Source organism: Felis catus, chromosome E1, assembly GCF_018350175.1.
Source record: "Felis catus isolate Fca126 chromosome E1, F.catus_Fca126_mat1.0, whole genome shotgun sequence".
Classification (NCBI taxonomy): domain Eukaryota; kingdom Metazoa; phylum Chordata; class Mammalia; order Carnivora; family Felidae; genus Felis; species Felis catus.
The window spans coordinates 19,214,172-19,226,548 of NC_058381.1; the positions used below are offsets into that span (position 1 = coordinate 19,214,172).

The 12,377-nt window shown below is 44.5% G+C and overlaps 1 long non-coding RNA gene across 1 annotated transcript; it reads right to left on the minus strand.

Moving 5' to 3' along the window:
* Positions 1-6,911: 6,911 nt before the first annotated feature.
* On the minus strand, positions 6,912-11,549 carry LOC123381856. The gene is made up of 3 exons (XR_006589336.1): positions 11,454-11,549; positions 10,830-10,943; positions 6,912-8,434 (listed from the first exon to the last, which is right to left on the minus strand). It is a non-coding gene; the product is annotated as an uncharacterized LOC123381856 (long non-coding RNA).
* Positions 11,550-12,377: the final 828 nt, after the last annotated feature.

Here is a 12,377-nt window from a genome sequence, read left to right on the forward strand (position 1 = left end):
TGTTGGTTTTGACACATGTACCATGGTTATATCAGATTTTGGCATTAGGAGAAACTGGCAAATAATATATGGCAAATCTTTGCAACTTTTCTGTAAATCTCATAAAAAATTCAAAAAACCTTTTCAACAAAAATTAAATGATAAACTTTGTTATAAACAATATTTGGGGCCCTGGGGTGGCTCAGTTAAGCATCTGACTCATGGATTCAGCTCAGGTCATGATCTCGAAGTTCATGGGGTCAAGCCCCGCGTCCGGATCTGCGATGCGTCGAGTCTGCTTGGGATTCTCTCCCTCTCTCTCTCTGCCCCTCCCCCGCTTGTGCTTTCTCTCTCTCTCTCTCTCTAAAAATAAATAAACTTAAAAAAAAACAAAAACAACAATATTCAATCGTGAGGGTTCCCAACACATAAGCTAATTTTATACAAGACACTCATTGTTTCATGAAATGAGTAAGAAATGTATTACCTACTAGGAATCCCCCAGCTGGGTCATGTCCTCATCTGAGTGTCTAGCTCCTTCTGCAATGGGTGTGCAGTCAGTAGAATGGTCCCGCTCCCAATCCAATCTGCATATTGACTCAGAATCGATGAAATTAGAGATATCTACAGACGGAGCAATCAGACATCATGTGTCTCCTGAGATAGTGCAATAATACACGGTATACCGCGTCATGGCGGAAGACCTCTTACCCCAAATGGTTAACCTGACTCTAGTTAAGCTTTCGGGTCCGATTTGGGGGGAATGTGGGAGGTGGAGGACACCATGAGGAAAGAAGCCAACCAGGCTTAGCTGGGGATCAGGAAAATCCCCAGCTGGCTGTGGGGGAGGGAAACGTCCTCAGTCTCTCCCTGTTCTGAGTCCGAGACACATTGTTGCTTCTTCTGTATATTACATTGTCATGTCCCATATTAGAATGCTTCTTCTTGGGGCGCCTGGGTGGCTCAGTCGGTTAAGCGTCCAACTTCAGCTCAGGTCATGATCTCGAGCCCCGTGTCAGGCTCTGTGCTGACAGCTTGCTCAGAGCCTGGAGTCTCCTTCAGATTCTGTCTCCCTTTCTCTCTACCCTTCCCCCGCTCACACTCTGTCTCTGTCTCTCTCAAAAATAAATAAGCGTTAAAAAAAAAAAAAAAAGAATGCTTCTCAGGGCTTTTAATTTTATCCGCAGAGAGTTTTGTCTGGCTGGCCGGCTGTGTGCTCCATAAATGTTTAATGAAAGAGTAGAAAAAGTCAAAGTCAGGAATAAGTAGCGGAGCGGAGGGCTGTCCTGTGTTAAGAGAGTTAAGAGCAGGGCCGGGATCAGGGCGGGGTATGTGAGGCGCTTGCCTCAAAAGTTTAAATGAAAGTCCTGCACTGGCACAGCCCTGCATCCCTCACCCTAACCCAGCCCAATAAAACTTCATTTGCAAAAGCAAGCCACTGCTGACTTGATTTTTTGAAAATATTACGTTAAGACATTATGTTACTCGAATACTGAGTTTTCTGCTGCCATTTAACTGAGCTCACCTTAGCCCCAGCCCTGCTTAAGAGCACAGGACCTTTGATTGGATCCTGGTTCAGAAAAACTAGCATCCATCTATGACTTTTTGAGGATTAAACTGAAAAAAAAATAGCATAAAATGATATTGGTAAATGTTGTTAATTTTTAGGTAATAAAATAACGGCGTTGTGGTTATGTAGAAGATGTCCTTATTTTTTGGAGGAGGCTTCAGCAAAGCTATATATAATATAGATTAGACAAAATGTTAATAGTTGAATTCTGGTGGTGGGTACATGGTTATTCATGGTACTATTCTTGCAATTTTGTGTTGGAAAATTTTCACAGGAAGACGTTTTTGAAAAATCCTATACAAGCCAAGCCAAGCTTTTATAATAACATAATAGATTGACGACCATCCAGAAGAGGCTGATTGCCACGTATTGGGGAGTAGGGAACAAAGCAACTCACTTGCCCTGAGACTATCCCTATCTAGCTTTGAGGAGCCCAAGGTGCTGTGGCTAGTCTGTGGTATCTTCTGACCTTGAGTGTCTTTATAAGTTTGGCCATGTGTGTCACAGAGAGCTGGGATAGCTGTCAGGTAGGTGTCTTATTATAGCCATTTTCAAGTTCTTCTGACTCCGTTAAAGATTTTCTATGGAAGAAAAGAGGGATACCTGGGTGGCTCAGTCGGTTAAGCGTCCGACTCTTGATTTCTGCTCAGGTCATGATCTCAGTGGTTGTCAGATTGAGCCCCGAGTCTGGCTCTGCACTGAGCATGGAACCTGCTTGGGATTCTCTCTCCCTCTCCCTCTGCCCCTCTCTGGATGCCCCCCTGAGTGCTCTCTCATGAAAGGAAGGAAGGAAGGAAGAAAGAAGGAAAGAAAGAAGAAAGAAAAAGAAAGAAAGAAAGAAAGAAAGAAAGAAAGAAAGAAAGAAAGAGAAAGAAAAGAAAAGAAGGAAGGAAGGAAGGAAGGAAGGAAGGAAGGAAGGAAGGAAGGAAGGAGAAAGAGAAAGAAAGAAAGAAAGAAAGAAAGAAAGAAAGAAAGAAAGAGGAAGGAAGGAAGGAAGAAAGAGAAAGAAAGAAAGAAAGAAAGAAAGAAAGAAAGAAAGGAAGAAAGAGAGGAAGGAAGGAAGGAAGGAAGGAAGGAAGGAAGGAAGGAAGAGAAAGAAAGAAAGAAAGAAAGAAAGAAAGAAAGAAAGAAAGAAAGAAAAAGAAAGAAAAAGAAAGAATCCAATGAGGATGTTGAGAACAGGCTTCGGAGCTGGGTAGCGTACTTTTTCATCAAATAGGGCTGCTACTTGGCCCCTTCTTCTATTTCTAAATCCACACAGGGAGGCCTCCAGCAACCATTGGGTTCCCTCTCCCTCCCCACCACCCCAGACCACGATAGCTTCAATTTGGAATCAAAACATTGAGCTCCTGCTGTCTCCACACCCAGCTGGGCCCGCTGCACTCACATCACCCCTTTTGGTCTTCACACAAAGGTAGTGTAAACACAGATCTGGCAGGTGAGCGTCAGGAAAATCAGGTGTACTGAAATTCCATGGAGGCAGGAAGTGTCCATGCTTGCTGTGTTGTGATGACAGTTCACCTAATGGTAATCAAAAGGCAACTCTTGAGGCGTCTGGTTGGCTCAGTCAGTAGAGCGTGTGACTCTTGATCTCAGGGTTGTGAGTTCAAGCCCCATGTTGGGCATGGAGACTACTTAAAAAAAAAAAAAAAAAAGACAGGGCACCTGGGTGGCTCAGTTGGTTGAGCTTCTGACTCTTCATTTCAGCTGAGGTCATGAAGTCACGTGAGCTTGAGCCCCGTGTTGGGCTCCACGCTAACAGTGTGTAGCCTGCTTGGGATTCTCTCTCTCTCTTTCCCTCTCTCTCTCTCTCTCTCTCTCTCTCAATAAATAAACTTTAAAAAAAAAAGAAAATATCACCTAAAATCAAAGTGAAATTGAATCCCATGTAGAAACTATGCTAAATGGTAACTTGTGTCTGAGGTTTCTCTAATATCAGCATGGGGACTAAAACATAGCATAAATTGCGATCCAGTCATTGTAACAGGCCTGAAGAAATTCACCCACAGTACAGAGGGCCATCAGTGTTTGTGACTGCCTAGCATCTCTACTTAGGAGAACTTCCCACTGTGTGAGTCAAAGCAAGCCTCACCTCCCCCTAGGGAAATAGAAAGGTCTAGAGACTAACCTCTTCCCAAGCACACCCTTAGTTAGAACAAGGGCAAATGACTTTGGTTGGTCAGTCAAGATACTCTCATCCTGGATTTTAAATTGTAAGCAAATGAGGTAAGGATGAATGAAAAGTCAGAATCCATGTGTATTGAGAGGATGTGGTTGAAACACATCATCATCATCTGGTATTCTGCTCCAGAGCCGATGTCCCTATCTTAATTTTTACTCTCCTGCTTCTTGTCAATTTTTTGTAGCGTTGTAATCTCTTTTCGGTTTACGATGACTGGAGTTGTTTTCTGATGCTCATGACCAAGAATTGACTCTGTACACATATTTGAAATGCAGTCCCAAGTCCAGTCCCAAATATTAAAAAAAAATTTTTTTTCAACGTTTATTTTTGGGACAGAGAGAGACAGAGCATGAACGGGGAAGGGGCAGAGAGAGAGAGGGAGACACAGAATCGGAAACAGGCTCCAGGCTCTGAGCCATCAGCCCAGAGCCCGACGCGGGGCTCGAACTCACAGGCCGTGAGATCGTGACCTGGCTGAAGTCGGACGCTTAACCGACTGCGCCACCCAGGCGCCCCACCAGTCCCAAATATTAAAGGGATACCAGGATGAGCACAGTGTGGGATGCATTGCACATGGTACATGAGAATACAGGTTGGGGCGCCTGAGTGGCTCAGTTGGTTAAGTGTCCAACTCTTGATTTCTGTTCAGGTCACGATCCCAGGGTCATGACATCGAGCCCTGTGTCAGGCTCCACACTGACAGGGTGGAGCCTGCTTGGGATGCTTTTTCTCTTCTCTCTCTGTCCCTCACCCAGCTGTGTGCATGTGTGTACTCTCTTTCTCCCTCAAAATAAATAAATAAACTTAAAAAAAAAAAAAAGAAGAAGAAGAAAGAATGACCCAGCAATTGCACTCCTAGGCATTTATCCAAGGGATAATGGGGGGGGACACATGCACCCCCATGTTTATAGCAGCACTATCAACAATAGCCAAAGTATGGAAAGAGCCCAAATGTCCATCAGTGGATGAATGGATAAAGAAGATGTGGTATACACACACACACACACACACACACACACACACACACACACACACACAATGGAGTATTACTTGGCAATCAAAAAGAATGAAATCTTGCCATTTGCAACAATGTGGATGGAACTAGAGGGTATTATGCTAAGCGAAATTAGAGAAAGACAAATATATGACTTCACTCATATGAGGAATTTAAAGATACAAAACACATGAACATAAGGGAAGGGAAGCAAAAAATAATATAAAAACAGGGAGGGGGACAAAACATATTTCTCTTAAATATGGAGAACAAACAGAGGGTTACTGAGGGGTTGTGGGAGGGGGGATGGGCTAAATGGGTAAGGGGCATTAAGGATTCTACCCCTGAAATCACTGTTGCACTATATGCTGACTAACTTGGATGTAAATGTAAAAATAAATTAATAAATTTAAAAAAAAGAATACAGGTTAATGCAGTGAGACAGGTTTGTGTTCAAATTAACTCTCGGGGTGCCTGGGTGGCTCAGTCGGTTAAGCCTCCAAGTCTTGATTTTGGCTCATGTCATGATCTCACGGTGGTGAGATCAAGCCCCACGATGGGCTCTTTGCTGAGTGTGGTACCTGCTTAAGATTCTTTGTCTCGGGGCGCCTGGGTGGCACAGTCGGTTAAGCGTCCGACTTCAGCCAGGTCACGATCTCGCGGTCTGTGAGTTCGAGCCCCACGTCGGGCTCTGGGCTGATGGCTCAGAGCCTGGAGCCTGTTTCCAATTCTGTGTCTCCCTCTCTCTCTGCCCCTCCCCCGTTCATGCTCTGTCTCTCTCTGTCCCAAAAATAAATAAAAAACGTTGAAAAAAAAATTAAAAAAAAAAAAAAGATTCTTTGTCTCCCTCTCTCTGCCCTTCTCCCACTAATGTGCTCATGTGCACGTACACAGTTTCTCTGTCTCAAGAAAAAAAAAAGAATCTTGAGCCTACCACATATTAGCTGGGTCATCTTTCCGCATGTTCCTTATCTTCCCTGGCCATCATTTCCTCATCTATAGAATGAGGATGCTGCTCACAAGGTTGTTATGAGGATTAAATTAGATACTGGCTCAGCTCAGTGCCTGGTATGGAAAGGTTCATGATAAATGTTGGCCATGATGCTGATGATAATGATTTTGTTTTTTAATTTTGATGATGATGATTCTTAACGTTAAGGAATTTTGTAGCCTTGTGGGAGTGGCTCATCATTACCAGTTCTTCCCAAACGTCCATGGTAGAGATCAGGGCCAGTAACATCAAAACAAAAGGTAATTGTGTACATGGGGTCTAGAAAATGGGCAGCCAAAGAATACGTACATCTGTCAGTCATTGAACCAACAAGGTTCACAGATACTTATTCAGGTATTTGTTGAGCTCCTATTATGTGCCATGACTTTCCCTAAGCCTGGCTTCTGTGGTATCTAATGAAGGGGAAACAAAGCTCTACTCATTAAGAGAGCAAGATCTGGCCAGGAGCCTAGAAGAAGTAAATTTCTCTCAAAACCATCCTCTTTCTTTCTTCCTCAGATGGGCTTCTGAAGGCTAACTGGTTTACTTTTCCAAGGACTTTAAGACAAGGAAGTAGATACCCTGTAAGTGTGGTTACTATGAATCATTTCCCACACTCTGGGCTTCCGTGAAAAATAAAGTTTCTAAACTTGCAAAGATGAAAACCAGATTCAAAAATGATGTTTGACCCCACTGAGAAGCAGACAGCCTGTGAAACCCACCCCATGCAGATACACGTTACAACTCAAATATTTTTTGAGCACATCCTTTGTGCCAGACATTGGGCTAGGTACAGGGAATGCAACCGTGAATCAAGTAGGATGATGCTTCCTTGGGGCTCCTGGCTGGCTCACTTAGTAGAGCCTGTGACTCTTGATCTCAGGGTTGTGAGTTCGAGCCTCATGTTGGGTGCAGAGATCACTTAAAAATAAAATATTTAGGGGCACCTGGGTGGCTCAGTCGGTTGGGCATCCGACTTCGGCTCAGGTCATGATCTCACAGTTTGTGGGTTCAAGCCCCATGCCGGGCTCTGGGCTGACAGCTTGGAACCTGGAGCCTGCTTCAGATTCTGTATCTCCCTCCCTCTCTGCCCCTCCCCCACTTGTGTTCTGTGTCTCTCTCTCTCAAAAATAATAAATAAACATTAAAAAAAAATTAAAAAATATAAAACCTTTAAAAAAAAAAAGAATGGTGTTACTCTCTTGGTGCTTCCTCTATGGTGGGCAAGAGAGACAGTCACCAAAGAATTATATAAATAGTCATGCAATGACAAACTGTGATAAGTACCTGTAGGAAAATTTTTAGAGTCTATGAGATCATGTAATGGGGGCACTGACTAAGTCTAAGGAGTTAGGGAAGGTTTTCATGAGTAAGACCACATTTGAGCTGTGATGCGAAGAATGAGTAGTGGTTGACTGCGTGAGGAAGGGAGGAAGGAGCAGGTCAGGCAGAGAGAAGAATGTAGATAGATAAAGGGCCAAAGGAGGGAGGGAGCAAGCCCTGGGTACCTACCTCTTAAGATGTTATGAGAAATGTACAAGATAATACCTGTCAATAAATATCGACTGATTGGCCACATAATATTAATAAAAACTGGCATTCATTTAAGCCCTTATTATGTTCTAGGAACTTCTACAATGTATTAACAAGGTTAATGAACACTAGCAGCTATAGCATAGGATTCCCAAACCTGTGGCTTTTACCCAACAAAGATTCATTACTCCCTCACCTCACACTGGATTGGGCAGCTGTCCTGGGCGGTCTCCACCAAGCAGTAACTCAGGGATCCAGGCTCCTTCTAGCTTGTAGCTCCATCAGCCCCCAGGGCCTCCTTGAAATTCTCCCTTAGATCTTTTCTATACAAGTGCCCAACTCGGAAAGAAAGGGTGTGGATGGTTGTATGAGACATTTGGGGGCTTGTAAGGGGTGCCCATCACATCTACCCTCACTCACCTGGCCGAATCCTATCATGGATTGTTCTACTCATGTTGAAATGTTGAATAAGCTGGCGGCGGGGTGTGGAGGGAGATACTTGCATCTTTCAAAGGGAGTTAAAAGAAGGTTGAGAAACTGCACAAGGGTAGGGAGTAATTTACAAGGGCGTGAGTTTATTTGGGGGAAAAAATAAAGGAATAGGCATGCTTCCTTCCCCACCTCCCTCCCCCAAGCTGACCACATTTCACATTTTCTAAACCTGATGGAAATTTCCTCTCCAATCTAGACTTTGGCCTACATAGGGAGTGAGAAGACCAGGAGTGAGGAATTGATTGGCAAAGAGAGGAGGTTCTTCAATGACAGAAAGTTGCTTAGAATGTAGGGGAGGAAAAGTCCTCAAAGGCCAAATGGGGAGCTTTAGGCTGTGCCCGGATTTATGTTTAGGTGTTAGCAAGTGTTACTGGGAGATTGGAGAGCCCAAATAAGCACCAGCAGATTCCAGAAGGGAGAGACAGGAGTGTGACATTACCCTGGACAAAGCTTGGAAGTTCCCAGTGGCGAGACTGGACAATGAATAACGAAAGCAGATGGGCTTATCGAGAGCTTCTGTTCACACAGACAGCAATACACATTTTACCTGCTTTTAATCATCACAAGATTCCTATGAAACGTGCACCACTGTTCATCCCATCTGCTGAAGGTCACACTGCTTGGAAGTGGCCAGGCTGGGATTTGAATGGTCCTTCCAGTCCCAGAGTCCAGGCTAGAGCAGGTGTGCCTGGCCTGCATGAAGGCTTAATTAAATGCTGATATTTATGCAGTGGAAACACACACACACACACACACACACACACAGCACAGTCAATTACTTCTCTTAACAGTCTGGGTATTAAATACTTTTTCCTTTATCTCTGCTGGGCTCCCAGTTGGAGAGAGAACCTTCACATCCTTAAGGACAATCTGCTTGTCTCACCTGGATGGCGTTAGCAAGAACGCTAACTCCTGGAAACTCTTCTTCACAGTCAAGGTGAGCCAAGTGAAAAGTTGGTTCCATTTTCCCCAGAGAGTGACAGTTCATTTCATTCCAGCAATAAACTGGCTTCCAGGGAGAAAGGACTGTTTAAAGGTCTGTGTCAATTACACAGCGATTATGAAATTCACGAGATGACTAATCCAGGGGCTGAACCTATCATTATCTGATATAATCCAAGAACATACAGTTTAACAGGCTTTTTGCTTCCCATTAAAGAGAAGTCGGTTTGTGTCTGTGCTATCCTACAGACGACTTTGCTCACTTCTTAGATCTCTTCTCTCCACGAAAGGGAGTAAACATTTACCAAACAGTTTCTGAATTAAACTCAGTGTCCTGGAAGTTACATGGGCTATTTTTCATGGATGGCTCCGTTTGGGAATTCCTGTGTGTTGCCTGATACAATTTGAAGTACCACAAAGGCCTTTGACCTTGAAGACTTCCCTTTGGGGATCTGCGTATTCTTTCCTGTACTTAGTGTCTATGATTAGATTACAGGCCATCATAACCAGCTCACAACTTCCTGAAGCATTCCTCATTTATTTATTTTTGGACATTGTATAATTTCTTTTCCCTTAAGAGTACTCTATAGACGGTAACTAAAACCTATTGGTAAGAAGCACCTACAAACATACCAGTTTCTAAAATCAGAAGGCAAAAAATGATTGCCCCAATTCCGTCACTGACATTGTTTTTGGAGAGAAGTCTGAAAAATCTCTGAAAGCTCTGACCCCTTTCAGCAAAAACCGTTTGTGGTTCCTGAGCGTTGAGGGCCGTGTTCTGTGTCCTCTGTCCGTGTTTCCCTGCCCAAAGCTGATTGGTCCAAAGACTGGCACCTGTTTCCAAAGCTGTCCTCTACCGTCTAGAGGCAGCCATTTAAATGCCCTGATACGAAAGGGCACTTTGGCCGAAAAGGAGTGCGTTCTGCCGGGTGGTGCCTGGCTGATTCAGTTTGACTGCTAAAGATACTAAGGTAATCAGAAAAAAGAGGAAGTAGAGACAGTCAATGTAAAGGTGGAAGTCTAGAGTCTGGAGCACAAGGCACCTGCTGTTGAGAGGCCAGCACAATAACCAGGTATCCGTGTTGTATCCCAAATGCCCATTGGTTTTCCTGATTTCCTCTTCTCTCATTTCTCCATGTAACCTGATAGTAAGCCCCCAGTGACTGAGGAAGTACCCCAGAACTCTGTGTCTCACCACCTGTGGTGGGCTGAATACGCTCCCCCTCAAGCCCCCACCCCAAGATGTCCATATCCTAATCCGCCAAAACTGTGAAGTCACTAAACTTGTGGCAATTTGTTACAGCGGCAATAGAAAATTTACGCATCACTTGACTGACTAGGCCAGTGTGCTCCATCCTTTTTTTTAAATGCTTATTTATTTTTGAGAGCAAGATAGAGCACGCGAGAGTTACGGGTGGGCAGAGAGAGAGAGGGAGATGCAAAATGGAAGCAGGCTCTGTGCTGACAGCAGCAAGCCTGATCTGGGGCTTGAACCCACAGACCATGAGATCCTAACCTGGGCTGAAGCTGGGCACTTAATGGGCTGAGCCACCCAGGCACCACTGTGTGCTCTCTTCTTGAGGAAGATGGGAAGTAAGTAACTTAAGCCCTTGACAGTCCTGCCTATTAGCTGAGTATTGAGAGAAGTTCCCTGATCTGTTCTGAAGAGGTCATTTCATTTTGCCGGGAGAATAGAAGGGGAAATAGAGAAAATTAGGTAATTAAATAAAAATGACAAGAGAATTGTCATCGGGGCCACGGTCACTCAGAGAACCTACCATAAGAACAGTATTTAGAGAGAGAGAGAATTTGACGTTACGATTAAAAACCAACAAGAACAAAGACAGAAGAGAACCAGGTAAAACGGCAACCCGTCTTCAGCCAGGCTGACACATTCACACAGTCACTTCTCATTAATTCAAAATCCGTCTGGAGCTAGGTCTCAATGCTCTTGTTAATTACTTCTTTCAAGGTATTTTCATCATTGTAATTGAGCACACCCCTGGGTGCCATCCTAGAAATGAGTACGTTAATGACCACATACAACACACTGAGCTAAGCGCTTACACACATTAACCGGCTTTCCAGCACACCTTTCAACTCTCCCATTATAGTTTATAGAGAACGCTCTGCCGGGTAGGCTCACCTGTCATCCTCCATAAGGACCCAAATGACAATTCTCTTCTGTGTTTAATCAGTTGAATCAGTTTCTTCTGCCTGTTCCTCACAAAGGTCTTTCTGCTGCTGAAGAAAATGAAGCCTTTAGGAAAGAAAAAAAAAAATAAAAAATTAAAAAAAAAAACCCCACAAACCACACAGGTTTCCATTCATGTGGTATCTTTTAGGATGATTGCATTTGGAAGGCAAGCACAAGTTTCATACACATGCTGTTCCTTTTCCCCTTAGTGGCCTGATACACTTACAAAGAAATCTTTTTTTTTTATTTTTTTTATTTTAATTTTTCAACGTTTATTTTTGGGACAGAGAGAGACAGAGCATGAACGGGGGAGGGGCAGAGAGAGAGGGAGACACAGAATCGGAAACAGGCTCCAGGCTCTGAGCCATCAGCCCAGAGCCCGACGCGGGGCTCGAACTCACGGACTGCGAGATCGTGACCTGGCTGAAGTCGGACGCTTAACCGACTGCGCCACCCAGGCGCCCCTAAAGAAATCTTTTTGACTGAGGTAATTAGGACCATTCTGATGGTTACAGTATCCATCATTTTGATGATTACTGTGTTGTCAGTTGCAGATAACAGAATTCGCTTAACTGGTTTGCACAGAACAGGATTAGAGCAGAGTATTAGGTAGTTTAGAGCTTTCCAGCAATGCCAGGGCAACAGGCAGTCAGGAGAATCCCAGGAGAATCCCAGGAGAATCCCCAGACTACCACACAGTCAGAATAATCCCAGGAGAAATACCCAATCAGAAGCAGGACTGTTGCCATGGAAACCCCATTGCTGTTACTCACCACCACTCACAAAACCTATGATGGTGGAGGCAGGACCCTGGCTCCTCTCCCAAAGCCTGTCCACTGTCATACTCTCAGAGATGGATCCAACCACCGGTAGCTGCTACTTCATTTGAATCATTCTCGTGGCTGGGGTACGTGTGCATCGGCCTGACGCGAGCTGGGTCATATGCAGAACTCTAGCTCCCAGGGAGTCCAGGCCCTGTGAGTTTCAGATAGGGCTGGGGGTGTGCCTGGGTGGCTCAGTCCGTTGAGCCCCCGACCCTTGATTTTGATTTTGGCTCCGGTGACGGTCTCATGGTCATGGGATCGAGTTGGGCTCTGCTCTGACATCACAGAGCCTGCTTGGGATTCTCTCTCTCTCTCTCTCTCTCTCTCTCTCTTTCTCTGCCCCTCCCCCTCCCCCTTCTCCCAAATAAATAAATAAATAAATAAGGCTTGGCATGGATGTTGTGTGGGGCCATCTGTGGAATCTGTCACAACGACTGGATCTACTTCAGGTAATTCGTGTGACAGAATGGTGGTAATCATGAGGGTCACGATGAGAATAATAGCTAGCATTTTTGGAGCATGCTATTCCGCTACGAGCACCGTGCTGAATATTTTATGTGCATTTATGTGCACACTCCTCAAAGCAACACTCTGAGGTAGGTACTATTTATATCCTTGCATTGGAAGTGAAGGCGCTGACGCACGGAGTTAATTAACTTGCCCCAAGTCTCCT